Here is a 24,405-nt window from a genome sequence, read left to right as displayed (position 1 = left end):
ATAGCAGCTGCTGGGAATGGCTGTTAAAAATAAAGCAGAGCTGGTTTGGGCTCGGAACACTGCCACAGGGGTAGGAAGAACTACGGCCTCCCCTCGCCAGCCATTTTCCATGCTGAAACCATGGGTGTATGTGTGTTATTTCCCTGTTTTTTCTGCTCCACATGGCACATACTGCTGTGTGGCTGTGTGGACCCAACTCTTTAAAAAAGTGAACATCTAGTTTGATTCAGAGTTCCTGGGAAACAGGAATGATTATATTAAATAGCTTTATGGTGTATGGTGTATATATTCCACATAAAATCCTACACTGCGTCCAGAAAAGAATTTGAGCCAAATGTATCTTTGCTTGCAAATACCACTGAAAGTCTGTCTCCACAAGACATCATGGAGTCTCTCTACACAAGACATCTGAAATGTGAAGAACACGTCGGGAGATGCAAAGTTAGCCGGGAGGGCCATTTAAAAAGACAGAGCTGGCAGCAGGGCAAAGGCTTTGCTATACACTGGAGCTGTGTGAAGGGGCTGTGCAATGCAAGAAAAAAAACTTCAGCCCATTCTAACCTCTCCAGGTCCAAGCCCGGCTCTGGAAGGCAGCTCCAGCCCATTTCCATTCCTCGCTGCAATCTCACACAGTTTTAGACTGGAGAGGGGAAATTAACAGAGCCTCTGGGAGGAGATGAAATTAACAAACCCTTTGAGGAGCGATCTCCGCTGGCTCTGTCTTTTAAAACTATGTTTCCCAGCTAAGACTGAGACTCCGTACACCTGACGAACACACGTGGAGGCAGGGACGCTCAAGTGAAAGATCTTACACTTGTTCTCCCATTGTGGATACACATGCATTGCTAGGGAGACACTCGAATATAAGACCACACAGGAAGTAAGTCACTTGAGCGTCCCCCTGTGATATTGTCTTGTGTAGAGAGACTCTGAAATTAACTGCGTTCCAACACCAGCTCTCATTTTGACCCTTGGACTCTCAATTAGACACAGACAGATGTTACTAGTAGCATTGGCACTACAGCAACTGCAGGATTCTTCCCCCCAGCTCAGGCTTCCGTACATACAAGACAGATCGAGCGCTCTCTTGTTCTGATGCTATCGGTAGCCAACGCGGACTGATTCAGCCTCAAAATCACTATCAGCCCTTGGAACGAGACAAGATGTCAACATAGGCAGGTTCTAAAACCACATTTGCGGAGAATACGACTGTGAAGGAAGGAAAGACTTGGGGTGGTAGGGGAGGGGGCTTGGAGATCTGTTGCCATGACCTTCCAGCCTTCGTTTTGTTGGCTTCACTCTCTACCCCTTGTCCTGTAATCCGCCTGTTCTGTCGAACGTAGAAAATTCTGACAGTATTGGTAGGACGAAGGAGGTAAGCGAGGTAGGAGAAGAGGCAGGATCCGGGCAGGATCACGTTATAGCCATCAAGCAACCGTGGCTCGCTTACCCAATATGGACAAGCCCAGAAAGGCGAAGTCTGGCATAGGGGAGAAACAAAGAAATCGAACCAAACAGGTAATGCCAGCAAACTCCAATTGGGGCCCAATGCCTTGCCTAATAAAAGGATTCCTTGCGACATGCACTTTAATGAATCTGGCTTCCGTTATTCTGGCCTTCCTTATTTGGAAGTCCTCTGCAATGGAAACTCCAGCTTCCCAGGATATCACTTGCCTGCTTCAAGCCTCCTCTTCTTGAGACGTGCCCTTGTGTGCCCTGTGCCCGCTGCTGCTTCAGTGACTTCCCTTTATGCACCTCTTTGCATTACCGGCTGGATCTTTTGCTTCGATTCACACTTGCCGCAGTTCCTGAGTGGCCCCTTCTGGCTGTCCAAATCCTCCCAGGTTGTGTGTACATCTGAGGTTCACTGGGATCATTGGCTCCCTGGCTGCTTGCCTCCCCTGAAAGAGTTCCCCTTGCTGTCCTCACTTGCCTCCAAGACACCCTCCAGAGAGCACCACCCCAAAGTGCCCAGTCATGTACATGCATGCGCCATGCTCCTGCGTGCACGCACACACATTGAGAGACTATGCTCCTGGAGAAGAGAGCAGAATGCAAGGCAAACAAGTTATGTGCAGCTCCCTCTGGGCACCTCTCCCAGCTTGCTATGGGAGACTGTCCCCGTGACAGTCAGGGGAACGTCCAATTCCAGGGAACAGCAGACGGGCCGAGCACTCTGGTAGGCAGCAGCTCTCTGCAGGTGCCCAACTATGCTGACCGTTAATGGCGCCCATACCATCTTTCCATCTTAATATAGCGCTCCAGCCTGCAATGGAACCCCTCTTCTAAAGAGGTCAGATGCAAGTATGCATTTATAGACTCCTCTGTAATGAGGCCTTCGCCTTTTGTCTCCTTCAGAGACTAAAGAAAGGGCCAAAGATTTTATTTCTGCAGAACGGTTTCCGCTGACTCATTCTGCCACGTTCTCTTGCGGGCTCCATTCTCCCTCCACGCTCTGGTGCTCTTCCCCCCTCCCCTCCCCGCCCCAGCCACACTGCATTTTTGTGTGCATTTAACATAGTTATGAATCATTAGTGCACCAAATGCCTCTCCAAAATGATTCATCAAGGAGGAGGTGAAAGGGGAAGCCAGCAGATCAGCAACAGATTAAAAATCCCACAGTAACAATAAAAAAATTGAAACGGGCTCATAAATCTGTTTATTTTAAGCGTGTGGATAAATCTTTTCCCAGAACACTCCAAGTCATCGGAGAAGGCTGGAAAAAAACTCCCACATCAAAATCACAGGAGGGGGTAGGGACCGGGTGTTGTCAAGGAAGCCTGAATTCCAGTTTTCTTGTCAGAAGCCTTTCCTGGATAGAGATTACCAACTTGATAACAAAAACGTTCACTGCCTGGACAGGGCTGGGGAGGCAGAGTTCAAGTAGAACTGGGAAGTTTGGGGACCACAGGGAGCAGGGCTTTTTTTCAGCAGGAATGCAGGGGAACGGAGTTCCGGCACCTCTTGAAAATGGTCACATGGCTGGTGGCCCCGCCCCCTGATCTCCAGACAGAGGGGAGCTAGATTGCCCTCCGCGCCGAGAGGCACGGAGGGCAATCTAGCTCCCCTCTGTCTGGAGATCAAGGGGCGGGGCCACCAGCCATGTGACCATTTTCTCCGAGGGCAACCCACTGAGTTCCACTACCTCTTTTCCCAGTACAGCCTGACAGGGAGTACTAAGTGCCAGGCTCAAATCCCCACTCTGCCCCTGAATTTAGTGGGTGACCTTGGCCCGGTCACTCTTTCTCAGCCTAACCTACTTCATAGTGCCGTTGTGATAAAATGGAAGAGAAGGGAACACATAGGCTGCCCTGATTTCCCTCAGGAAAGGGCAGGTCAGAGCGTGGAAGGAGGCAGAAAAAAATCTTGCAAGGCAGTGGGATGTATGAAGAGAGGAGGGCAGTTGAGGTGCCACCAAAGCGGAATCGATGTATCCAGTTTTTGTTAATGGCAATTGTTCCTTCAAGGAGCTCAGGACAGCATACATGGTTTCCCCGTGGTTCCACTTTATTCTTTCAATAATCCTGTCAGATATCAAAAATATATTGTTCCCCCAAGTCCACAGAACGGGAGCCACTCTATGCCCAATCAAAATATAAAAAAACAAACCAGGAGTAATCTTATACACAACAAGCAATAAAACAAAAGCAACCCCACTTCCTCAAAATACACACAACTCTAACAAACCTAGAAACTCTTGAACCAAAAACAGTCACTGAAGCGGCAACAAAAGGCTAGGGTAAAAAACTGAGGGAAAGATCCAAAAGATTTCCACACACTAATGATGAAGCTTTCTCCTGGTGCAAGAAGCCCCCCCCCCTTGTTTCAAGATTTCTTGCGCTGGGGAAAGCACCGCTGTTAGTAAACCAAACTCCAACAATCCAACCTCATGCGTGGCCCAAGACCACTTAAGATAGATCAAGATGGGTAGCCACGTTTGTCTGTAGCAGCAGAAAAGAGCAAGAGTCCAGTAGCACCTATAAGGTGAACAAAATTGGTGGCAGGGTAGGAGCTTCTGAAGAAGTGAAATGTGACTCACGAGAGCTCATACACCACTACAAATTTTGTTAGTCTTATAGGTGCTACCAGACTCTTGCTCTTTTCTATCTGAAGAACTGAGCTGTGACTCACGAAAGCTGATACCCTGCTACAAATTTTGTTAGTCTTAGAGGTGCTACTGAACTCTTGCTCTTTTCTATCTGAAGAACTGAGCTGTGACTCACGAAAGCTGATACCCTACTACAAATTTTGTTAGTCTTAGAGGTGCTACTGAACTCTTGCTCTTTTCTACTGCTACAGACAGATTAATACAGCTACCCATCTTGATCAGGGACCCACAGTTACAACTCACTTAGCTGAACATGACCTGCCAATCGCATCTGGTAGCCTGCCAGGTGTTTCTCTCTCTCTCTCTCTCCTCTCTCTCTCTCTCTCTCTCTCACACACACACACACACACAAACCCCTTTCTGCAATCCTCCAAGTGCCAAAATAAACAGAAGCTTTATGAAGCCCCTGGGGGGGCATTCTGCATGGTTGACAGCCTGCATTTAGCTCGGGAGAGCACACGTTTTGCTGCTGCAGGGTGGGGTGGGGGGGAGAGGAAGCAGAACAGTAGAACTCTGGGATTTATGAATAATAATACATTTTTGCACGTTTGAACACATGAAGCTACCTTGAACCCAAGTCAGACCATTGGTTGATCAAGGCCAGTATTGTCTGACAGGCTGTGGCTTTCCAGGATCTCAGGAGGAAATCTTGGTGCCCGTTGGTAGATCTTGGTATCTACTGCCTGATCCCTTTAATTGGACATGCCAGGGATTGAACCGGCCACCTTCCGTGTGCAGAGCAAATGCTCTTCCTCTAAGTCAGTATCCCCTCCCCAAGTTTCTTACCACCTCTAAATGCACCTCAACTGATTATCTACAAAATTGTGTGGGTGGGTGTCCCCTTCCCTATTCTGGCTTATTTAACCATAAGCAACATCTGCTCATCACAGGGCAGGAGGAACACACACCACACACACCCACGCAGCTCTAGGGATTAAATTCAATTTACTCAATCGGATGGATTTCAGGGTCACCGTAAAGCAGGGAGAAGGAAGGACGACAGAAGCTCTTCCTTGTTACCCTTGCAGACATGTAATAACAACAACAACAACAACAACATTCGATTTATATACCGCCCTTCAGGATGACTTAACACCCACTCAGAGCGGTTTAGAAACTATGCCATTATTATCCCCACAACAAAACACCCTGTGAGGTGGGTGGGGCTGAGAGAGCTCTGAGACAGCTGTGACTAGCCCAAGGTCACCCAGCCGGCTTCAAGTGGAGGAGTGGGGAATCAAACCCGGCTCTCCAGATTAGAGCCCCGCACTCCTAACCGCTACACCAAACTGGCTCTCACCCACTAAGTGTTCACCAAGGAAAACAGTAACAGTCACACACATCTGAAAAGGCATCCTAAAGAGGCGAAACAGGAATAGTTATTTAAAAGTAACAGATATCTGAAACACCCCCCTCTGGTAAACAGGGGCAGCAGGAGGGTATGCAGCCACAGAAAGAAGTCCTAAAATAGAGGATGGTTCCAGTTCCTCTTACTAGGACTGGTAAGAGGCAACACTTCCTCCTTCCTCCCTGGAGTTTCAGAGTACGGACAATTACATATCCTCGAGTATGTCCCAGATGAAAATATAGCACGCACGGTTGCTGGTTCTGACTTGGGAAATTCCTGGAGAGCGGGGGGTGGAACTTGCAGAGCGCCTAGTTTGGGGAGGGGAGGGACCTCCAGAGAGTCCAAGATCCGAAGCAGCCATTTTGTCCAGGGGAACTGATCTCTGTACGCTAGAGAACAGCTGCAATCCCAGAAGAACTACAGGCCTCACCTGGAGATTGGCAAAACCAGGGCTTTTTTCAGGTGGAACGCTGTGGAACGGAGTCCCGGAACTGCTTGAAAATGAAGGGCAATCTCAACTCCCCTCTGTCTGGAGATCAGGGGGTGGGGCCACCAGCCATGTGACCATTTTCGCCGAGGGCTATTTAAACTTTAAAAAACTCCCCCCTTGTTCCAGCTGACCCAAAGTGATTTCATTGCGCGGTCCTGGGAACATGCGCACACTTTGTGCGTGCGCATGTGATACCAGGGGCACCACCTCCCGCCAGGAGTTGCCCCCTCTGCTGGCAACCCACTGAGTTCCACCACCTCTTTTCCCAGAAAAAAAGCCCTGGGCAAAACTATCCAGTAGCCTTGCCTTAATGGCTGGTGGCTACTAGGTACTGCACCCCCGCCTATTATATGCAGAAGATAGACACAAATATTCTGGTAAGCAATAAAAGAATTTGAAGGCATTTTTGAGGGAGAGGACGCCAAGGACACGCTGCTTGCTTTTGGAGGCAGGGGGTGTGCCAGGATTTCTGCTACTCCCTTCCTGCTCAGTCTTGGACCTTACATCACATGCTACAAAAATGCCATCAAGGTTTCAGTAACGTTTGCTCACAGGACAACAGATCTGGTCAAAGCTGCCCATGGAACTTCCACCTGCATGAACGGAGTAATTCCGTGCCAGCTGTTTCCAAGAGGGCAAGACGAGGCTGGCAACCTGGCATCGATGCCCGATGAGCATGCCCCATGCACCCTCCCTGCAAGAAAGAGCAGGGGACCCAATTGCTCTTTTGAAAAGAGAAGCACAGAGTCGGCCCGCTTGCCAAAGCTTTTGGCAGAGGAGGAATGGAGGTTCTTATGCCATGTTTCTTGAGAGCCGCTGAAGCTGCGGCTCTTGGCTCAGCCGAAATCTATATTTTAGCCGCCTTTCTTCCCCTGTGACTTTCAGATGTGGCAAAGAGGGGGAAGTGAAAGGAAGAAATTGTCTTCTCTTGAGAGTTTCCTCTTTAGGGTGAAAGCAAAAAAGAACAAGAAACAGCCCAGCCCCGAGTGGGAGCGTGCAGGCCTGGTTCTGGACACGTTTCAAGTTAAGTCGCCCGGGCCCTGCAAGGATTTCCTGGAACGACCTCCGGTTGCCCTTTTCCACCTCAAAGATCTGTTTATTGGTTTTTCGCTGTGCTCTGCAGGGTCGTGTTGACAGGGAGGAAGGCACGACTGGAGGAAAGAGCGCTGGCTTTCCCTTTGTTCCCTTTACAAATCGGTTTTTATAAGGTGGAGGGCGAATCTGCCTTCAAAGAGATGGGGAGGGGGAGCAGGGCAACTTGATCCTAAGCAACTCAGGTGGCTGCAGCACGCACAATCGCTGGCAACACATGGCTATGATGACCTCACGCCTGGTAAGTGGGGCAGAATTGCCTGGACCTGCCAGGAAGTCCCTCCCGCCTCCCTTTCAAGGCAGAATGAGCACGGGGCTGCCGCCAAAAAGGGCAGGAGCCCTCCTACTTCTTTCCATCACATTTAATCCAACATCACTGCAAAACTGAACTAGGCCTTACAAAAGGCAGGGCGGGGAGATCTCAGCACGAGGCTGCCAATTTCCACAGCAGCCTCGTGTTTTCCCGCTGCACCCTCTCTCTTTAGAACTGGCAAGAAAACTCAAAAGTGAGGCAGAATTGGTTGGTCCAGTGCAAGGCAGTCCCTCCCGCCTCCCTTTCAAGGCAGAATGAGCACGGGGCTGCCGCCATTTACGGCAGGAGCCCCTCCTTCTACTTCTCTCCATCACATTTAATCCAACATCACTGCAAAACTGAACTAGGCCTTACAAAAGGCAGGGTGGGGAGATCTTGTCACGAGGCTGCCAATTTCCACAGCAGCCTCGTGTTCTTGAGCTGCATCTACTTTCTTTAGAACTGACAGGAAAACTCAAAGGGATCCTTCAGAAGGAGAGGGGTCCTACCTTCTCCCTCTGCCTTCTACAACCCTTAGCACAGCAGGATGAACCTTTCATAGGAGTCCGTTCTGACTTTGAGTCTCTCTACACGAGACATCTGACCCATGAAGAACACGTGTTGGGAGATGCAATGTTAGCTGGGAAGGATGGTTTTAAAAAGACAGAATGGGTGGCAGGGCAAAGGCTTTGCTATACACTGGAGCTGTCTGAAGGGGCTGTGAAATGCCAGAAGGGAAACCTCAGCCCATTAGAACCTCTCCAGGTCCAAGCCTGGCTCCAGAAGGCAGCTCCAGCCCATTTCCATTCCTCACTGCCCTCTGGTTGCGATACCACACACTTTTAGATGGGAGAGGTGAAATTGACAGAGCCTTCTGGAGACAAAGATGAAATTAACAAACCCTCTGAGGAGCAATCTCCACCTTCTCTGTCTTTTTAAACTACACTTCCCGACTAATATTGCATCTCTCTACACCAGACAAATATGCACCAAGGCATCTCATGTAGAGAGACTCTGGCCGATTCCAGATGGGCACTAATAAAGCGAGTGCTTTCGCTTTTTCACCGTTCAAACCCGTTCACACCCGTTATATCCCGTCCCATCTTACCTGCGCTTCATGGCGCCTTGTTCCGTGATATAGGCTGCCGGTGTGAACATCCGAGTACGGGTTTGTACTGTTCGCGACGCCCCGTCACCGCTCAGAGGCCTGCCCCTTTCCCCCCCGCGGGCCGATGGCGAGGCCATTTTTTTTTTAAAAAACCGGGCGCAATTTGCGCAAGAACGGGAATGCGTTGATCGACGTGCGAAAATGCGCACTTCGGCAAAGAACGGCAAGGAATTGCCATTCTTGCCTTTCTCCGTGCGGCTGGAAATTTTTTTTTGTTTCCCAGAAAACATTTATCGATCTTGCGAAACATCTCAAAAGGCGCACTTGCGCTTCTTCGCCTCTTCTTCGTTTTTAGTGCGGTCGCCATTTTGTTCCTCTCAAAGAATCCCGCAACGCCACGTATTGTCGACCTTTGACCTGAACTCCCTTGCACGCTGATTTGAGGAGCTTTGAGGGGCCCCATCCTAGGGACGAGAGAATTCCCAACTCGAAAGCACAGTAGCCAACGCCGGTGTTTGTTGCATACGTGGGTATTTGGAGCAGCATGGCCAGCGGGGGGGCAGTTGCTGGGAAGCGGGGAGTATCCTGGAGACACAGAGAGATTATGGATCTCCTACACTTCTGGGGTGAGGAGAAGATCCAGGAAGCTCTGAGAAACACCCACCGGAACTTGGACTACTTCGAGAAAATCTCGAGGCAGATGGCTGAGCGGGGCCACAAGCGGTCGGCTACAGAGTGCCGCTCGAAGACCAAAAACATGCGCCTGGAGTACAAGAAGGTGATGGCACACAATGGTCGATCTGGGAACGCGCCTACAACCTGCCCCTACTTCAGGGAGCTCGACAGCATTCTGAGGGGGGATGCGAGTGTTAACCCAAAGCGGCTTGCAAGAAGTATTGTGCTGGAGGTGGAGGGCAGGACGAGGCCAGACCCAATGGACCTTCTGGAGGGCTCTGAGGAGCTTTTCAGCCATGACCTGGTCACCATCAATGCGGACCATCTTAGGACGTCGACCCCTTTCCCAAGCGGTAGGTGGGGGCAGGGTGGAGTGAGGGATTCCGGTGTTGGGGGGCCATTCGGGCTTGGGGAGAGGAGATCCGTTCTGACGATGCTGGTCTGTTTCCATTAACAGGGCACATTGGCTTCGAGGAAGAAGACCTCCTGGAGCACGGGGATGATCCTGACGCGACCTTAAGTGGACTGGCAGGAACAGGTGAGGGGCCGGGTGGGGGCTACCCAAGCGGGCCTGGGCAGAGGGTGGTGTGGGCTCAGGGACATAGGCACTCTGTGGGGCGGGCCAGGCTCTCCCCTCCCCAGGCCATGCCGTGATTCTCTGGGGCTGCATGGCTCTCTTCCTGGCAGCCATGACTGAACCCCCCCCCCCCGCCCTGGGCACAGGCCAGGCCCCCCTCCCCCGGCCAAACTGTGATTCTCGGGCCCACTGCCCCTGAGAGAATCCCCTGCAAGCGCTGCCCAGGCTGGCCTGGGCAGAGGGTGGTGTGGGCTCTGGGACATAGGCACTCTGTGGGGCGGGCCAGACTCTCCCCTCCCCAGGCCATGCCGTGATTCTCTGGGGCTGCATGGCTCTCTTCCTGGCAGCCATGACTGAACCCCCCCCCCCCGCCCTGGGCACAGGCCAGGCCCCCCTCCCCCGGCCAAACTGTGATTCTCGGGCCCACTGCCCCTGAGAGAATCCCCTGCAAGCGCTGCCCAGGCTGGCCTGGGCAGAGGGTGGTGTGGGCTCAGGGACATAGGCACTCTGTGGGGCGGGCCAGACTCTCCCCTCCCCAGGCCATGCCGTGATTCTCTGGGGCTGCATGGCTCTCTTCCTGGCAGCCATGACTGAACCCCCCCCCGCCCTGGGCACAGGCCAGGCCCCCCTCCCCCGGCCAAACTGTGATTCTCGGGCCCACTGCCCCTGAGAGAATCCCCTGCAAGCGCTGCCCAGGCTGGCCTGGGCAGAGGGTGGTGTGGGCTCTGGGACATAGGCACTCTGTGGGGCGGGCCAGACTCTCCCCTCCCCAGGCCATGCCGTGATTCTCTGGGGCTGCATGGCTCTCTTCCTGGCAGCCATGACTGAACCCCCCCCCCGCCCTGGGCACAGGCCAGGCCCCCCTCCCCCGGCCAAACTGTGATTCTCGGGCCCACTGCCCCTGAGAGAATCCCCTGCAAGCGCTGCCCAGGCTGGCCTGGGCAGAGGGTGGTGTGGGCTCAGGGACATAGGCACTCTGTGGGGCGGGCCAGACTCTACCCTCCCCAGGCCATGCCGTGATTCTCTGGGGCTGCATGGCTCTCTTCCTGGCAGCCATGACTGAACCCCCCCCCCCCGCCCTGGGCACAGGCCAGGCCCCCCTCCCCCGGCCAAACTGTGATTCTCGGGCCCACTGCCCCTGAGAGAATCCCCTGCAAGTGCTGCCCAGGCTGGCCTGGGCAGAGGGTGGTGTGGGCTCAGGGACATAGGCACTCTGTGGGGCGGGCCAGACTCTCCCCTCCCCAGGCCATGCCGTGATTCTCTGGGGCTGCATGGCTCTCTTCCTGGCAGCCATGACTGAACCCCCCCCCCCGCCCTGGGCACAGGCCAGGCCCCCCTCCCCCGGCCAAACTGTGATTCTCGGGCCCACTGCCCCTGAGAGAATCCCCTGCAAGCGCTGCCCAGGCTGGCCTGGGCAGAGGGTGGTGTGGGCTCTGGGACATAGGCACTCTGTGGGGCAGCCATTGTAGTATTTCCCCAGTCCGCTGATAATGTTGCCTTCTGCGCAGATGAGACTGAGGCGGGCACTGCCAGCGGTGCGGAGGACACTTCTGGAAAGGAGAACAGCCCACCCTCCCCGAGCAGCGGCTCACCAGGTACCCCAGTGTCCCCCATTGTGAGGCCGGGCCTTGGAGGCATCAGTCCCTACGGCTGGCCGACCAAGGTCTGTGCCCCCCCCCAGACTGGGAAATGGGGAGGCCTCGACTTGATTGGTGCCTTGACCTTGCTGCTGTTCTCTCCCCCTCAGGAGGCCTTCCCGCTGCCGCTGCCCAGCTGTCTCCTGGCACACGTCTTTCAGCAATCAGGCACCGTAAGCGGAGGACCCAGGGAAGCACCGAGGTGGCCGAGAAAATGATGAGCCAGGCAGCCGATCTGCACCGCGAGGAGATTGCCGAGCGGAGAAGGGAGCAGTCCGAGGCTCAGATGTGGCGGGCTGAGTTCATGGAGGCCACTCGTCAGGAGCAGGCAATGTTCCAGAGCGCTTGGAACCAGAACCTGGAAGTGATGCGTGCAGCCGTCAGCACGCTGCAAACACTTGGAGAGGCCATGCTCCGGCGACAGGAACCGGTGGCGCCCGCTCCAGAAAGGCCACCCCTTGTACCGGTAGTGACCAACACCCAGCCTGCGACGCCAGCTCAGGGAGAATTGGACGAGGGAACAATCAGCCAGCCTCCTGCCCCTCCTCCTCAGCCGAGGCAAGGTGTGCCAAGACGCTCCTGTGTTGGCAGGTCCAGGGATCGCCTCACCTTGTAGGCGCCCTTCTCAAAAGCATGAATTCCCACTCCCGGCTCCCACCAATGCACCAAAACAGGGACAACGAGGCATTCAACAAACCCAAAAACTTTATTTTTCAACAAATAAGTGCTGCAACAGGCATCGAATGGAAACACCCCCACCCCCCGTCATCTCACTGCTCCCTTGCAGTCGACTGCTGTGCGGACAACTGCTGCTCCAGTGCCCGAACACGCCTCTCAAGTGCCCTGTGCTTCCTTCCCTGGTAGAGGAGCAGGCGCTCCACGGTGTCAAGTCTGCTCTGCACATTGTTCACTGGAAAAAAACCAAGCAGATGATGAACACCTCGGCCTCACCACACTCCCGCCCGAACCCGAAGCCCAACTCACTCACGGGTGTTCATGATTCGGCCCTCCAGTGCCTCAATGGCGTTCAGGACGTTGTCCGTCCCCTGAGGGTTGCTCGCTGGTGGCCCTGACATACTGCTGGTAGAGGGGCCTTCATGGGGCGCGCTTGTTGGTGGAGCCTCGCGAACGCTAGAAACTGAGAACAAATTGGGGCTGGTCATAAGTGTGCAGTCAAAGCATGGGATGACCTGTCGGTTGAGAATTCATGCAATTTTGATCTGGTTAGAGTTATGCTGTTTGGTTTGAGGTCACGTTTGGTTAACAGTTATGCGCTTCAAGTTATGAGGGTTGGTGGTGCCCGGGTGGCCCACGCCTGTGGCCTGTGACTCTTGAAGTTGTCCTTCAAATGTTGGGTGTTCAAACAATAAAGTTATATTGATCGGTGAGACACATACTGCCTGTTCATTGAGTGGCGGATGCACGTCAGGCCTGCACCTACCTTGGGGCTGCTCGGCCGGTGGCTCTGGTGGTGCCTCCACCACGGGTCGGCGCAGCCGGCTCTGTTGTGGCCCACGCCTGCCGCCAGGGTCTTCCCCCAGAGCTGCCTCCCGAATGGCCAGGTCTCTGCCCATCCCAGCATCTGCAACACAGTAGGACACAACACACCGCAGGAGTTAATCTTTCCAATGTTGGCAGTCCAGCCGACACCGCTCGCTGTGCAGGTGTGCCCACTCATGCCATCGCATGGAGTGGCGCGTGTCCTGCGCTCCCCGGGGGTTTTCAGAAGCGGCCTCCGGTGGCTGCTGTTGTGCCCACGCCAGCATCTACCTTGGGGCTGCTCGGCCGGTGGCTCTGGTGGTGCCTCCACCACAGGTCGGCGCAGCCGGCTCTGTTGTGGCCCACGCCTGCCGCCAGGGTCTTCCCCCAGAGCTGCCTCCCGAATGGCCAGGTCTCTGCCCATCCCAGCATCTGCAACACAGTAGGACACAACACACCGCAGGAGTTAATCTTTCCAATGTTGGCAGTCCAGCCGACACCGCTCGCTGTGCAGGTGTGCCCACTCATGCCATCGCATGGAGTGGCGCGTGTCCTGCGCTCCCCGGGGTTTTTCAGAAGCGGCCTCCGGTGGTTGCTGTTGTGCCCACGCCAGCACCTACCTTGGGGCTGCTCGGCCGGTGGCTCTGGTGGTGCCTCCAATCCCTCGGGCACACCCTCCTCTTGCTCCTCGACAGCAGGTGGGGGAAGTTCCTCTGGCGCAGGCCTCGCTTCCTCTACCTCCTCCTCCTCCTCCTCCTCGCGCACCTGTGGCCTTGCGCGCTCTATCCCCCTCTGGACTGCTGCAAGTGCAATGGGCGGGGAGGTGGTTACTCTTGGCAGCCATCTCTGTGGGCGTGGGAGATCAGAGGAGTGCGTGTGTGCCCACCAATATATTGCCCACAGACTGTGCACAATTGCCCTTGGAACGAGAGGTCCATCACGTCTCACACGGTGGGATCAGCTTTGGCCGTGGTGGAGTGTCGGGGCACAGGTTGGAGATGGAGTTGTCAACCCTATGCAGGCCAGCGTGTATGTTTTTCCTTGTGAGGATAATGGATGGCTTCTGGGGCCTGTAACTTATGAGTGCTTTGGTGCAACATTCACACACTATGCACTGAATGGACAATGCAAGAATAGCAATCTCAAGCCACACTGACCTATAATGGACCCTTACAAACTTTGGTCCTTGCCGTGGCGGACTAGTAGTGGGGTGTGGACACGGTGAGATAGAAATGCGTTGATACATTCATTGATACATGCATCTTTTGTCGCATGGGAGTGCTCTTCCACGTTATAGAGTGGATTCAAGCAGCTTCTCTGCTTGCAGAAAAAGGGAGACCGGGTCATTTTTGGACGCAAAAATGGGTTTCCAGGGGATTCTGCAGCCATGCGGCATGGCCAATGTTGGATGTAAGGGAAGTGGGTGAGACTGAGGGAAGGGGGCTGGAAGTGGCTGGATTCAACCCAATATTCTTTTCATGGGGATGTGGCTTCGAAGGTCGGGGCAGTTCTCTTGCCAGATGCCACCCCTGGGCAGAGAGCCCCGTCTCGCGTGACTTCCTGGGAACAGTGGTAACATGGTGGGCTGAAACCAGCATGTTCAGCAGTCCATGAAATGGCCCCTCGAACAGGGACCAGTTTCAGCCTAGGGGTGGGGTGGGATGACAGGTGTAGCAACACACCTTGAAGTCTGGGTGCAGTGTGCATCCAACATGCCACTCCCAGCCACACCAGCCTGTCTGTTTTCACCCATGGGAAACACTGCCAAAAGGGGGTGGGTGGTGGCACCATCTTATGGAGACCCGTTGTGAGATAGGCTCGTGCCTTCGTGGATGTCGGGAGGGGTTGGTGACATCTCGCGAGTGCGATCATACGCACAGCCACACAAGCCTCTCCTTTCCCCAGGCCTTGCACGCCTCCACTTCTTGCTTACCGGCGTGTCTCCGGTCCTCCCAACTCGGCCGGCCTGCCTGCTCCCAAAGGCGCCGCATCTGCGCAAAGTAGGGCGGTCGCGCAGTCATCCGAGGGATCCCCTGCCAGTGTTCCAGGGCCCCGAAAAAGTCCGCCTTTATCCGCTTGAATTTTGAGCGGCATTGGTCTGCGGATCGAGGGTAACCCCTCGCGCCAAGCTGTCTGGCGACCCTGGAGAAGAGGCTTTTTGTGGGAAGGTGGCTGCTGCACATGATGCGAGCCGCCTTGCCACTCTCCAGAAGCAGGTCAAGGAGCGCCTCAACCTCCCGGTCTTTCCAGAAGCGCCCCTTGATCGCCGCCATTTTTGCTCTGGCTTTTGCGGGGCTGCGTAAATGCGCGGGAACGCGACTGAGCATGCCCGAAATTCAAACTGGTTTTTGCTAGGAGGCCTGCGATTGGACAGTTGAGAGCGGCCATTTTAGGGGTTGCTGAAGTACTGGCTCTCATTTTGCACCTTTTCGCACCGGCGAACATATAGTAGCACAGCCAACCGTGCACAATTCGACCACATCCTTTTATCCCAAAACTGCTTTTTGGCCGATAACGCCATACAGAAAACAAAGATATCGTGCAGGCACCGGATCGCCCTCTAGGCCATGGGCGGGGGGGGGGGGGTTATTATGCGGAGATCGAATGCCGCCATCTCACGGGGAGCGGAAATGATCCGGCGCCATTTTGTGGATGATCGAAGTGGCGAAAATGAGGCGGCACACGGCCATCCCTGCATAACCCATACACACTCTTTTAAGGTTAACATTTGGTTGTCTCACATTACCGTTCGACCAACCCACACATCATTCAATGGACACTCTCCATCCTGCGATGGGGGGGGGGGGGTAGAACACCGCCAATGCTGAAACTTTGTTCAGACATATAGCGGGGTTGAAACGTGCCGCTGGCATTGACCACATTTTCGTATCTGCGCAAATGCGCCAGCCCAACAGCCCCACAATATACGGCCGCCCATCACTCCTCTGAACTCAAAAGTCGCAGGAACCGCAAATATTCTCCCGCACGCTTAACAACACCAAACGAGACCGCTTACCCCCTGGTCTGTGCGAATAATACAATTGCGAGAGATGGATGAAATGCCCCCCCCTTTTCCCGCTTCAGAAACGATCCCCGCAACGGGGCCCCCTTCAAACCCCAGAATGCCGCTGCCCACACACACTCAGTTGGTCACTGGTAATAACTGCGAGGCCACCATCATTTCATAAATCAAATCTTTATTGTCACCAAAGAGTCTGCATTGCAAAAGATACCGTTGCTGGTCACGCATTCCCGGGGCCCACAAGGAAAACCAGAGCATCACCGCCTGTCCCTTGCATACATGAATGCCGCCATCGCATCACGGACCTCCTTCCCCTCCTCCAACACTCCCCGGTCGTTCTCCCCGAACTCCAGACCATCGCCGGGCATTGTCAAAGGTGTGGGATCCCGCAATGAACCTAGCACGCCATGGCCTTTGGCCTCACACAAATTGTGCAGGATCACGCATGCAGTCACAATTGTCACCACGTTCTCCTCTCTGGCCCTCAGGCGATGCAGGAGACATTGCCAGCGTCCCTTCAGACGACCGAAACTGCATTCCACCTTATTCCTGGCCCGTGCCAGACACCGGTCAAAGTACTTCTGCTGTTGCGTGATTGCGAATTTCCCATAAGGTTTCATAAGCCATCGCCGCATTGGATACGCACCGTCAGTGATCATCAGTGGTGGCACAGATACACCGTTCACAGTCAGGGTCGGATTTCCAGGGACAAAAACGCCAGTGTCCATTGCCGCACAGATGGCCGAGTTGCGGAACACAAAGGCATCGTGATTCTTGCCACTCCAGCCCACCTCCGCGTCCACAAAACGTCCGGTGTGGTCAACTGTCCCCTGGAGCAAGATGGAAGAGAAGTTCTTGCGATTTCCATATTGGTCCGGCCTCCCCCGGGGCTGACCGATGCGAATGTGAGTTCCATCTATCGCCCCGACACAGTGGGGGAACCCCAGCGCGGAATACCCGTCCATGATCTGAAACGCAAGGAAAAGAGGATCAGTCTAGACCCCGAGTCGGCCATGCACGACATGACCAAACCACACACACACAAAAAATCACTGCGGTCGTGGACTGGCCAATCATTGTTGCGATGGCTCAAAATTCTAAATATCGCTAGTGCGCAAATGCAGATATAAATAAAAAAAATTTCATTAGGGAACAGTCTACTTGGCAATGACACTCACCTTTCCGACCTCCTCCCCAAGGCAAACCAGCTTAGAGAGCAGCTCCTTCTCAATGGCGAAACAGACCTCCAGCACAGCGTCCGAAACAGTCGATAACCCCAAACCGAAGTTGTCCCCCGCGACGCGGTAACATGCTCCAGTGGCAAGGCACCATACTGCCACGGCCACCCTCTTCTCCACGGAGACGGGCTCACGCATGTTGGTACTCTGCCGTTCCAAGGTTGGTCGAAGCACACCCACAAGCTCCATGAAGGTCCCCCTGCTCATTCTGAAGCACTGGATCCAATGTTGGTCGTCCCAAACACGCAACACTATGCGCTCCCACCAGTCCCAGCTGCGGGGATAGACCCAACAGTCCCGCGGTTCTCTAATGTGCGCAAGTGCATACCACCGCTGGTGAAGCCGATATCTTCGCAAAGCGGCCCTTCGAGCGGTTCTGGCCGGGTTGCCACAATGGAAAAGTAGTGTGGCAGCCCTTCTTCTCCGCATGATGTGCCACAGATGCGCTTGGCACAGCGCCGTCGAGCTCTGGAGCAGGAGAATCACCAGCTGAGCCATCATGAGAAAAATTTCTCTCTCGGGCGCCATGTCAGCTTCTACTGCTCACGACGCACTAAGACAATGATAGAGAATCCAGAAGAGAATCGGCAACCAATACTCTTCCTAAGAACTTCGCGGGTCGAGTTGACCGGCCAATCGCCAGCCAGTTGACGTGGCGTGGTCGCAAAGCTGCGCAATTGCGCAGCTGCGCAAAATACGTAACAAAAAAATAAAAAAAAAAACACGGGCCAACGAGGGCCCCCGACGTCAACTGTGACGGGAAAAAAGCAACCAATGCCCGGCGACTGCAGTTGCCCGTGCGAGCAGACGGGAGCGAGACTACACGGGACTACACGGAACACGATGGGACCAAACGCTGCAATGCGAAACGAGACGGATGGCCGGTAAGCGAATATAACCGCTAAAGAAACGCGATTTCTGCCCATCTGGAATCGGCCTCTGACATAGGAAGAAATCCAGTTTTGTGGCAGCTGCGTCCATTCCCTGCAGAACAAGGTAATGGCATTCTAAGAAAGTGCTGGATTTCATGCGCATTTTCCTCATGTTTATCTTCCTCCTGATTGCACAATAAGGGATTTAGCCTCTACCAATTACAAGAGATCAGCAGTACAGGGGGAGGGGGGCTCAGAGACCCAGATGGCTGCCAGCTGCAGGCTTCATGAAGTACCTGAAACAGTGGTTGCCAATCCAGAAAACTGTGCAGTATTCATGTTAGTTAGATCCAGGGAGGCTGCGCAATTCAGGCGCTCTCTGGAAGACAAGAACAGAGCCATCCCTCCTAATTTTCCATGCCACTGTGCAATATCCGAGTATTTTACATTCCACAGTTAAGCTTCACTTTAGGAATTCGATTCCAAGTGATCCTTCCACCGCTACTCCCCACGATGCCTTCATGGAGGGATTAGCCACCAAGCACCAGGCACGGTGCTTACATTTTTCTCAGCCCTACCTTGAGTGACTGAAGAACCCCGGCTGATTTTAATGAAAGCAACCTCACCTACATGTGATGTGACATGGACTCCTTGAATTTCTCTCTCAATAATCAATTTGCTACAGATAAAGACAAAAACCACATACAAGGAACTCTTGCTCTTGGGGCCTTTGAAGCCATGCCGAGAAGTTGATCTCTCCCTCTGCAATGTAAATATCTACATAACACATACAGGGTATCAGAAACTGGACAACTTTGAGGAGAGGCACAATTTCCTCCACTTTTGAAATTCTGTCCCAGTAGTACCTTACAGATCCAACTAGGCATAAGGTGCTACTGCACTCGGATCTTGGTTTTCTTCTAATGCACCTACCCACCAGAAATGATCTTCTGAAATTCTGTGTTGGTGCAAATTCTGAAATCAACGTATCGTAAAAGTAATGGACGGGCCTCTTTGTTGTTCAAATTAAATTCCCGGGTCAGAGGTCAGGAGACCTACATTTTTTCAAGAAACTGGGTTGGCTTCTGTGGATCTGTCCTATTAAAATCACTGGGCCAGGAGAAGGCTCTTTGTCCCAGGGAAAAGCAAGAGGCTTATAGAGAAGGGAAGATACCTTGCTTGGGGAGGAGAAGAAAAGAAGAGCCACTGTTAGCAGAATAGATTTGCAGGATAACTCTTCTCTCTCAGAGCCAAGCTACAAGTGATGCCTGACACAGGTTGGACGCTTGTCAGCTTCCCTCAAGTTTTGATGGGAATTGTAGGCGTCCTGGTTTTACAGCTTGGCTCTCCATTACAGCTGCAAGACCAGGATGCCTACATTTCCCATCAAAACCTGAGGGAAGCTGACAAGCGTCCAACCTGTGTCAGGCGGCACTTGTAGCTTGGCTCTCAGTGCTTTCGTAGTGTTAGCCACAGGAAGGGAGTGCCTGACTGATAAGAGTTTTGAAATAACCCAGAAACAGAGAAATTATTAATAGCGGGCTTCATTGTACTGTTTTACTTGTGAGCCACCTCAAGCATGTTTCTGGAGAGGTGGCATCTAAATCTTCTAAACAAATAAAAGGATATTGGGATGCTGTTGACCACAAGCTGAGCATCAGTGCATAGCATGATGCAGCTGGAAAAAAATGCTAATAAGTTTTAAGCTGCATTAATAGAAGCACAGGGCCAAGGCACGAGAAGTAAGAGTTGCATATGTACTGTGTCCAGTTTGGGATGCAGCATTTTAAAGATAAGAAAGGCCATTTTCACATATCTTACCGGCCTGCGAACTTCGCGTGAAAGACCCGGAAGACAGCGTCTTCTCGCGCGAAACTGTGCCAGGAAAATGCTGTTTTCCAGGAGTTTTGCGTGAAATTATATCTTCTTGGCGCCATTTCGCACAAGAAGACACTGTCTTCCAGGTCTTTCGCTCGATGTTCTGCAGGCAGGTAAGACATGTGGAAATGGCCCGTAACTGGAAAGAGTTCAAACAGGGGCAATGCAGATAGCTGAGGGTCTGGAGAACAAGTCTTATGAGTAGAAGCTGAAGGAACTACTAGCTATGGTATACTCTGGCGAAGGGAGAGGTGAACATGATTGCACTCAGGGGTCATTTCTTAGAAAAAGAGCTGCAGGAACTCATTAGCATAATGCATTAGCATATGCCACACCCCTTGCCATCACCGGAAGTGTGTCATTAGGATAAGCGGTTTGCATATGCCACACCCCCTGACATCACCTATCCTGGCTGTTTTGGTCCCAATCCTGGCCAGTCAGGGTCAAAATTGGGACCAAAATGGCAAAAAGGAGCTGAAAATGGCCGAAAAGAGGCCCAAAAGGGTCAGGATCGGGCCACTGCTGAGCGGGAGAGTGATCCACCACCCGTCAGAGGCCCAATCCTGGCCATTTCGGGAGCAATCCTGGCTGTTTTTGGCCCGATCCTGTTGATTTTGGGCCCAAAACATGCCCAAAATGGTTAGGTTCGGGTCTGAAATGGCTGTGATTTGGCTGCTGCCAGATGGGAGAGTGTTCCCCCACCTGGCAGTGGCCTGATCTGGGCTGTTTTTGCCCCAATTTTGGACAAAACTGCCCGATCCAGGCTGAAATTGGCCCAAAATGGCCATTTTGGGCACGTTTGGGCCTTGACCAGGCCCAAAACTGCCCAGATCAGGTCAGTGCCAGGCAGGGGAGGGGTCCCTCGCCAGGCACCGACTCAATCCTGGTGGTTTTGGCCCTGATCCTGGCCAAAATGGGCCCCAAATGGCCGACCCGATATGGCCATTTTCCTGCGTTCATTTCTGCAGTCCCGTTTGAACCTAGAAAAGTCATTCCCGGGGTTGCTGGACCTGAGCAAAGGAATAGCCATGAGAATCAGGGAGCTGCAGTGAGGAGGCCGAAATGGGGCCGAAACGGCCGGGACCAGGTCGGTGCCGGCCAGGGGAGGGTTCCCCCGCCTGGCACCAACCCAATGTGGGCCTTTTCGGCCCCGATCCAGCCCCAAACGGGCCCAAAATGGCCAAAAATCAGGTGGGCGGGGGCACGTGACACGTGACCTCTTGGGAGAACTGCCAGAACTGTGTTCCTGCACGTTCCCCCTCGAAATGAGCCCTGACTGCACATAGAAGAAAGCAAGGACTTGTTCTTTGCTGCTTCAGACAATTGCCTTACATTGCTGGAGGGTGGATTTCAAACATATGGTGAAACTTCACTGACAACGGAACCAGCAGCTGTAGAAGAGGTGCAGGCACTCCCTCACCAAAGACTTCTTCTAGCGGAGGCTAGGCAGCCATTGTTCGGGAATGCTCTGACTCTGGACTTCCTGTACTGAGAAGGAGCTCTCTTCCATCTCCCTGGAAAACCTTTTAACGGGCACTCTGAGATTATTTACCAACTGCCTCCAATTATAGCAGTTCAGCAGCACTTCAGGAGGTAAATTTAAACCAAAAATATTAAGAAAGATTCTTAATTTGTTTTTAAAACCCCAACAGATTGTAATTGTCTGTTCCAGATTGTGGCTATGTTTGGTACCATGTATGTGTGTGTTTGTGCGTGTGTATGTGAGAGAGAGAGAGAGAGAGAGAGAGAGAGAGAGAGAGAGTTTGTACATTCTTAAATTTCTGCAACCCACATTCTATTGTATTGTTTATTGAATTCCAACCATTGGTCATATTGATTTACACTGTCTAATCTCCCTTGAGCCTCAGTGAAAAAAGCAAAGGCAAACTATAAATAATCTAAATAAATACAGTACAATAAATAAAGACAACTGCCTGAACTTTGTTGCAATCACCCTATAAGCAAGAACTTATAGAGGGACTCGACTGCAGTTTGCCTCAAAGAAGTCAATTCTGGCTCAGTTCTTGCAACCGCCATCTTTGGGGCCTCCCCCACCCCCACAAGCCCACACCTAAAAGTTGAAAAAGTCTCACTACTGAAAGTGACGGCGTCAATTCCTTTCCACATTCTAGTCCTCACCTATATCTTGATTTCCAGCAGGCTCTTTCTATGGGCACAGCTCAAGTATCACTGATCCAGAGGAGGTAGCCATGTTCGTCTGTAGTTGCAAAATAGTAAAGAGTCCAGTGGCACCTTTAAGACTAACCAAAAAGCTTATGCTACAATAAAGTTGGTTAGTCTTAAAGGTGCTACTGGACTCTACTATTTTCCAAAATAAATGAAACTTTTGTCCTAGGCAAGAACACGTCTCACAGATCATTGACACAAGCGCAAGCAGCACTCTCACAACAAAATACATATGTTACAACACTGCTCGCTAAAGCAAAAGAACCACTAGTTGCTCAAATTCTGGGAAAGAGCACTTAACGGAGGCTTTCCATTTTGGATTCTCCTTTTCAAGACAGCACAACCTGGAAACTGAAAGGTGGTAACTGTTATGACTGGAGATACCGCAAAAGATGTACTAAAAGACAACTAGTTGTTTCAATATAGAGCCTTCATACCGTTTTATGCAGGCGAAGATGTTATTTCAAGTCTTGACTTGACCCTGAGCATACCATACAATACCGTTTTATGTCACTTACCAGACAATGGAGCCACAGATACATAGCCTCAGTTATGTACTGCTCTTGAGCGCCGCCACCAAAGTAGCTGGCCAGAAAGTGGTATTACAGACACAGTAAACCTCGTATCTAGCAGGCCTGGACTGAGCCTGCTGATTTAGCAGTCTGTCAGATGTTCCTGGGAACTAGTAAGAATTCACTATAAACTCTCTGAACTTGCTCTTGCTGTGTAGATCTGAGCAACGTATCCCTCCAGTTGTCCATCTCTGCATGCTCCCATTTGTCTGGACTGGAGCAAAGATTCAAACCTGTGTGATGAAGAAAGCAGGAAGATTATCCATACCAGCCAAGGAAGGCTCCTTACACCAGCAGTCAAGAAGAGGTCAGGTGACCACGTCCAGTGCTACTTCCCAGCTCTAGAAAAGCTCACCTGGTGTTTTTACTGGCGAAAAGATCTGCCCTTGCTGAATACAGGAAACCACTACTTTTGGCTCGCATGAACAGAGCTTGACTGCCCCCACCCATTCTCTGTTCCCATTCTTGCCTAAATTGCCCCTAGCTTAGCAAAAAAGCATGTCTTAGTTATCAGAAGTTTGAAGACATGCTAGCTGAGAGAGATGACAATCTCCTGGCTGTGCATAAACAGAATTGTTCTGCATGTATACTAGGCAAGCAGGATAGCACTGTCATATTAATTGCAGGAAATCATTAATAGATACGTAACTATTGCTCATTTAAAAATACTGCTGTTTTGTCAGTCTAAAAAAAAAAAGACAGCACGAAACCAGTGTCTTCCCTTTCAAATTAGAAACGAGCCAACTGTCAGGGCTGTTGCCCACAGTCCCTCCACATTGCCTACTCTGAGTATATTGCAGCATGTTCTCATGTGTCTGTTTTCCACAGTTGCTGTCTAGTTCCCGGGACGGCTGAGCGCTTATCTGGGACGGGTCGCGGCAGCGGCCTTGGGACAGCTCCTTCCTGCCCACCCACTGACTATACCCCGCTGGATGGGTGGGGGGGGGCCTGTGCAGAGGGATAGATATGTTGTAACAACCCCTCAGTACGTCATTCTCAACAAGAGACCTGTGTACAGCCAGATGCTTTTACTTGCCTCTGTGTAACCTATGGACATATATATGCTGAAGCTAGGATATCTCATTAAAGAACCTTTGACTCAAGAGAGCTTGGATTTCTTGCTGCAAGGGGGGTGGGAGTCAACTTCAACGTACCCTGTTTTCCATAGACTGACATATTGTTGAGAATCATGTACTCCATTGCATTCTCCATTGCAATTCTGTCCAAATTGGTTTATGCCCATGGTTTCCGTTCTCCAGTTTTTGTGAGTGCCTGGTGGTTATACGTACAATGTACACAAATGCTGGCTTGATGAAGGTAACGTTTTTAAATGGAAAGGTCAGTGTGATCAAACAGCAACTAACACAAAAAGAAAGAATCACATCTGATTTGTTAGAATGGACAAGCAAAATCAAAATGGGGAGGTGGGGGGATCCAAAAAGCAGGAACGAGCAATTCAAACATCACCCTCCACCCTTTTCGAATCCAGATGCATCCGCCACTTTTATTTTTAAGCCAGCTGGTTTGAATGGGGACAATATATATATATATATATATATATATATATATATATATATATATATATATATATATATATATATATATATATATATATATATATATATATTCAAGCAATCTGTCTTGATACTTTCAGGGTAGCTCACATTTCACATGAGGCTGGGAGGGGCTGCTGCTTCTTAAAAAAGACCTTCTCCCCACCCCCAACTCACAAGATGGCCAAACCATCTGGAAAAACACAGACTCCAGCTAAGAACAAGATCTAACTTTGGGTTTCCTCTCTCCAAAGCAGCACAGAATGAGGAGGAAACA

General features: G+C 52.0%; 1 long non-coding RNA gene across 1 annotated transcript; it reads right to left on the bottom strand.

Annotated features, from left to right (window-relative positions):
* Positions 1-12,823: 12,823 nt before the first annotated feature.
* On the bottom strand, positions 12,824-13,587 carry LOC129341098 (uncharacterized). Its single transcript, XR_008598095.1, has 3 exons — positions 13,427-13,587; positions 13,098-13,238; positions 12,824-12,909 (listed from the first exon to the last, which is right to left on the bottom strand). It is a non-coding gene; the product is annotated as an uncharacterized LOC129341098 (long non-coding RNA).
* Between the last annotated feature and the right edge of the window lie 10,818 nt (positions 13,588-24,405).

Source organism: Eublepharis macularius, chromosome 13, assembly GCF_028583425.1.
Source record: "Eublepharis macularius isolate TG4126 chromosome 13, MPM_Emac_v1.0, whole genome shotgun sequence".
Classification (NCBI taxonomy): Eukaryota; Metazoa; Chordata; class Lepidosauria; order Squamata; family Eublepharidae; genus Eublepharis; species Eublepharis macularius.
The sequence above is the reverse complement of the archived record's forward strand: the minus strand, read 5'-3'. Positions and strand labels throughout refer to the sequence as shown.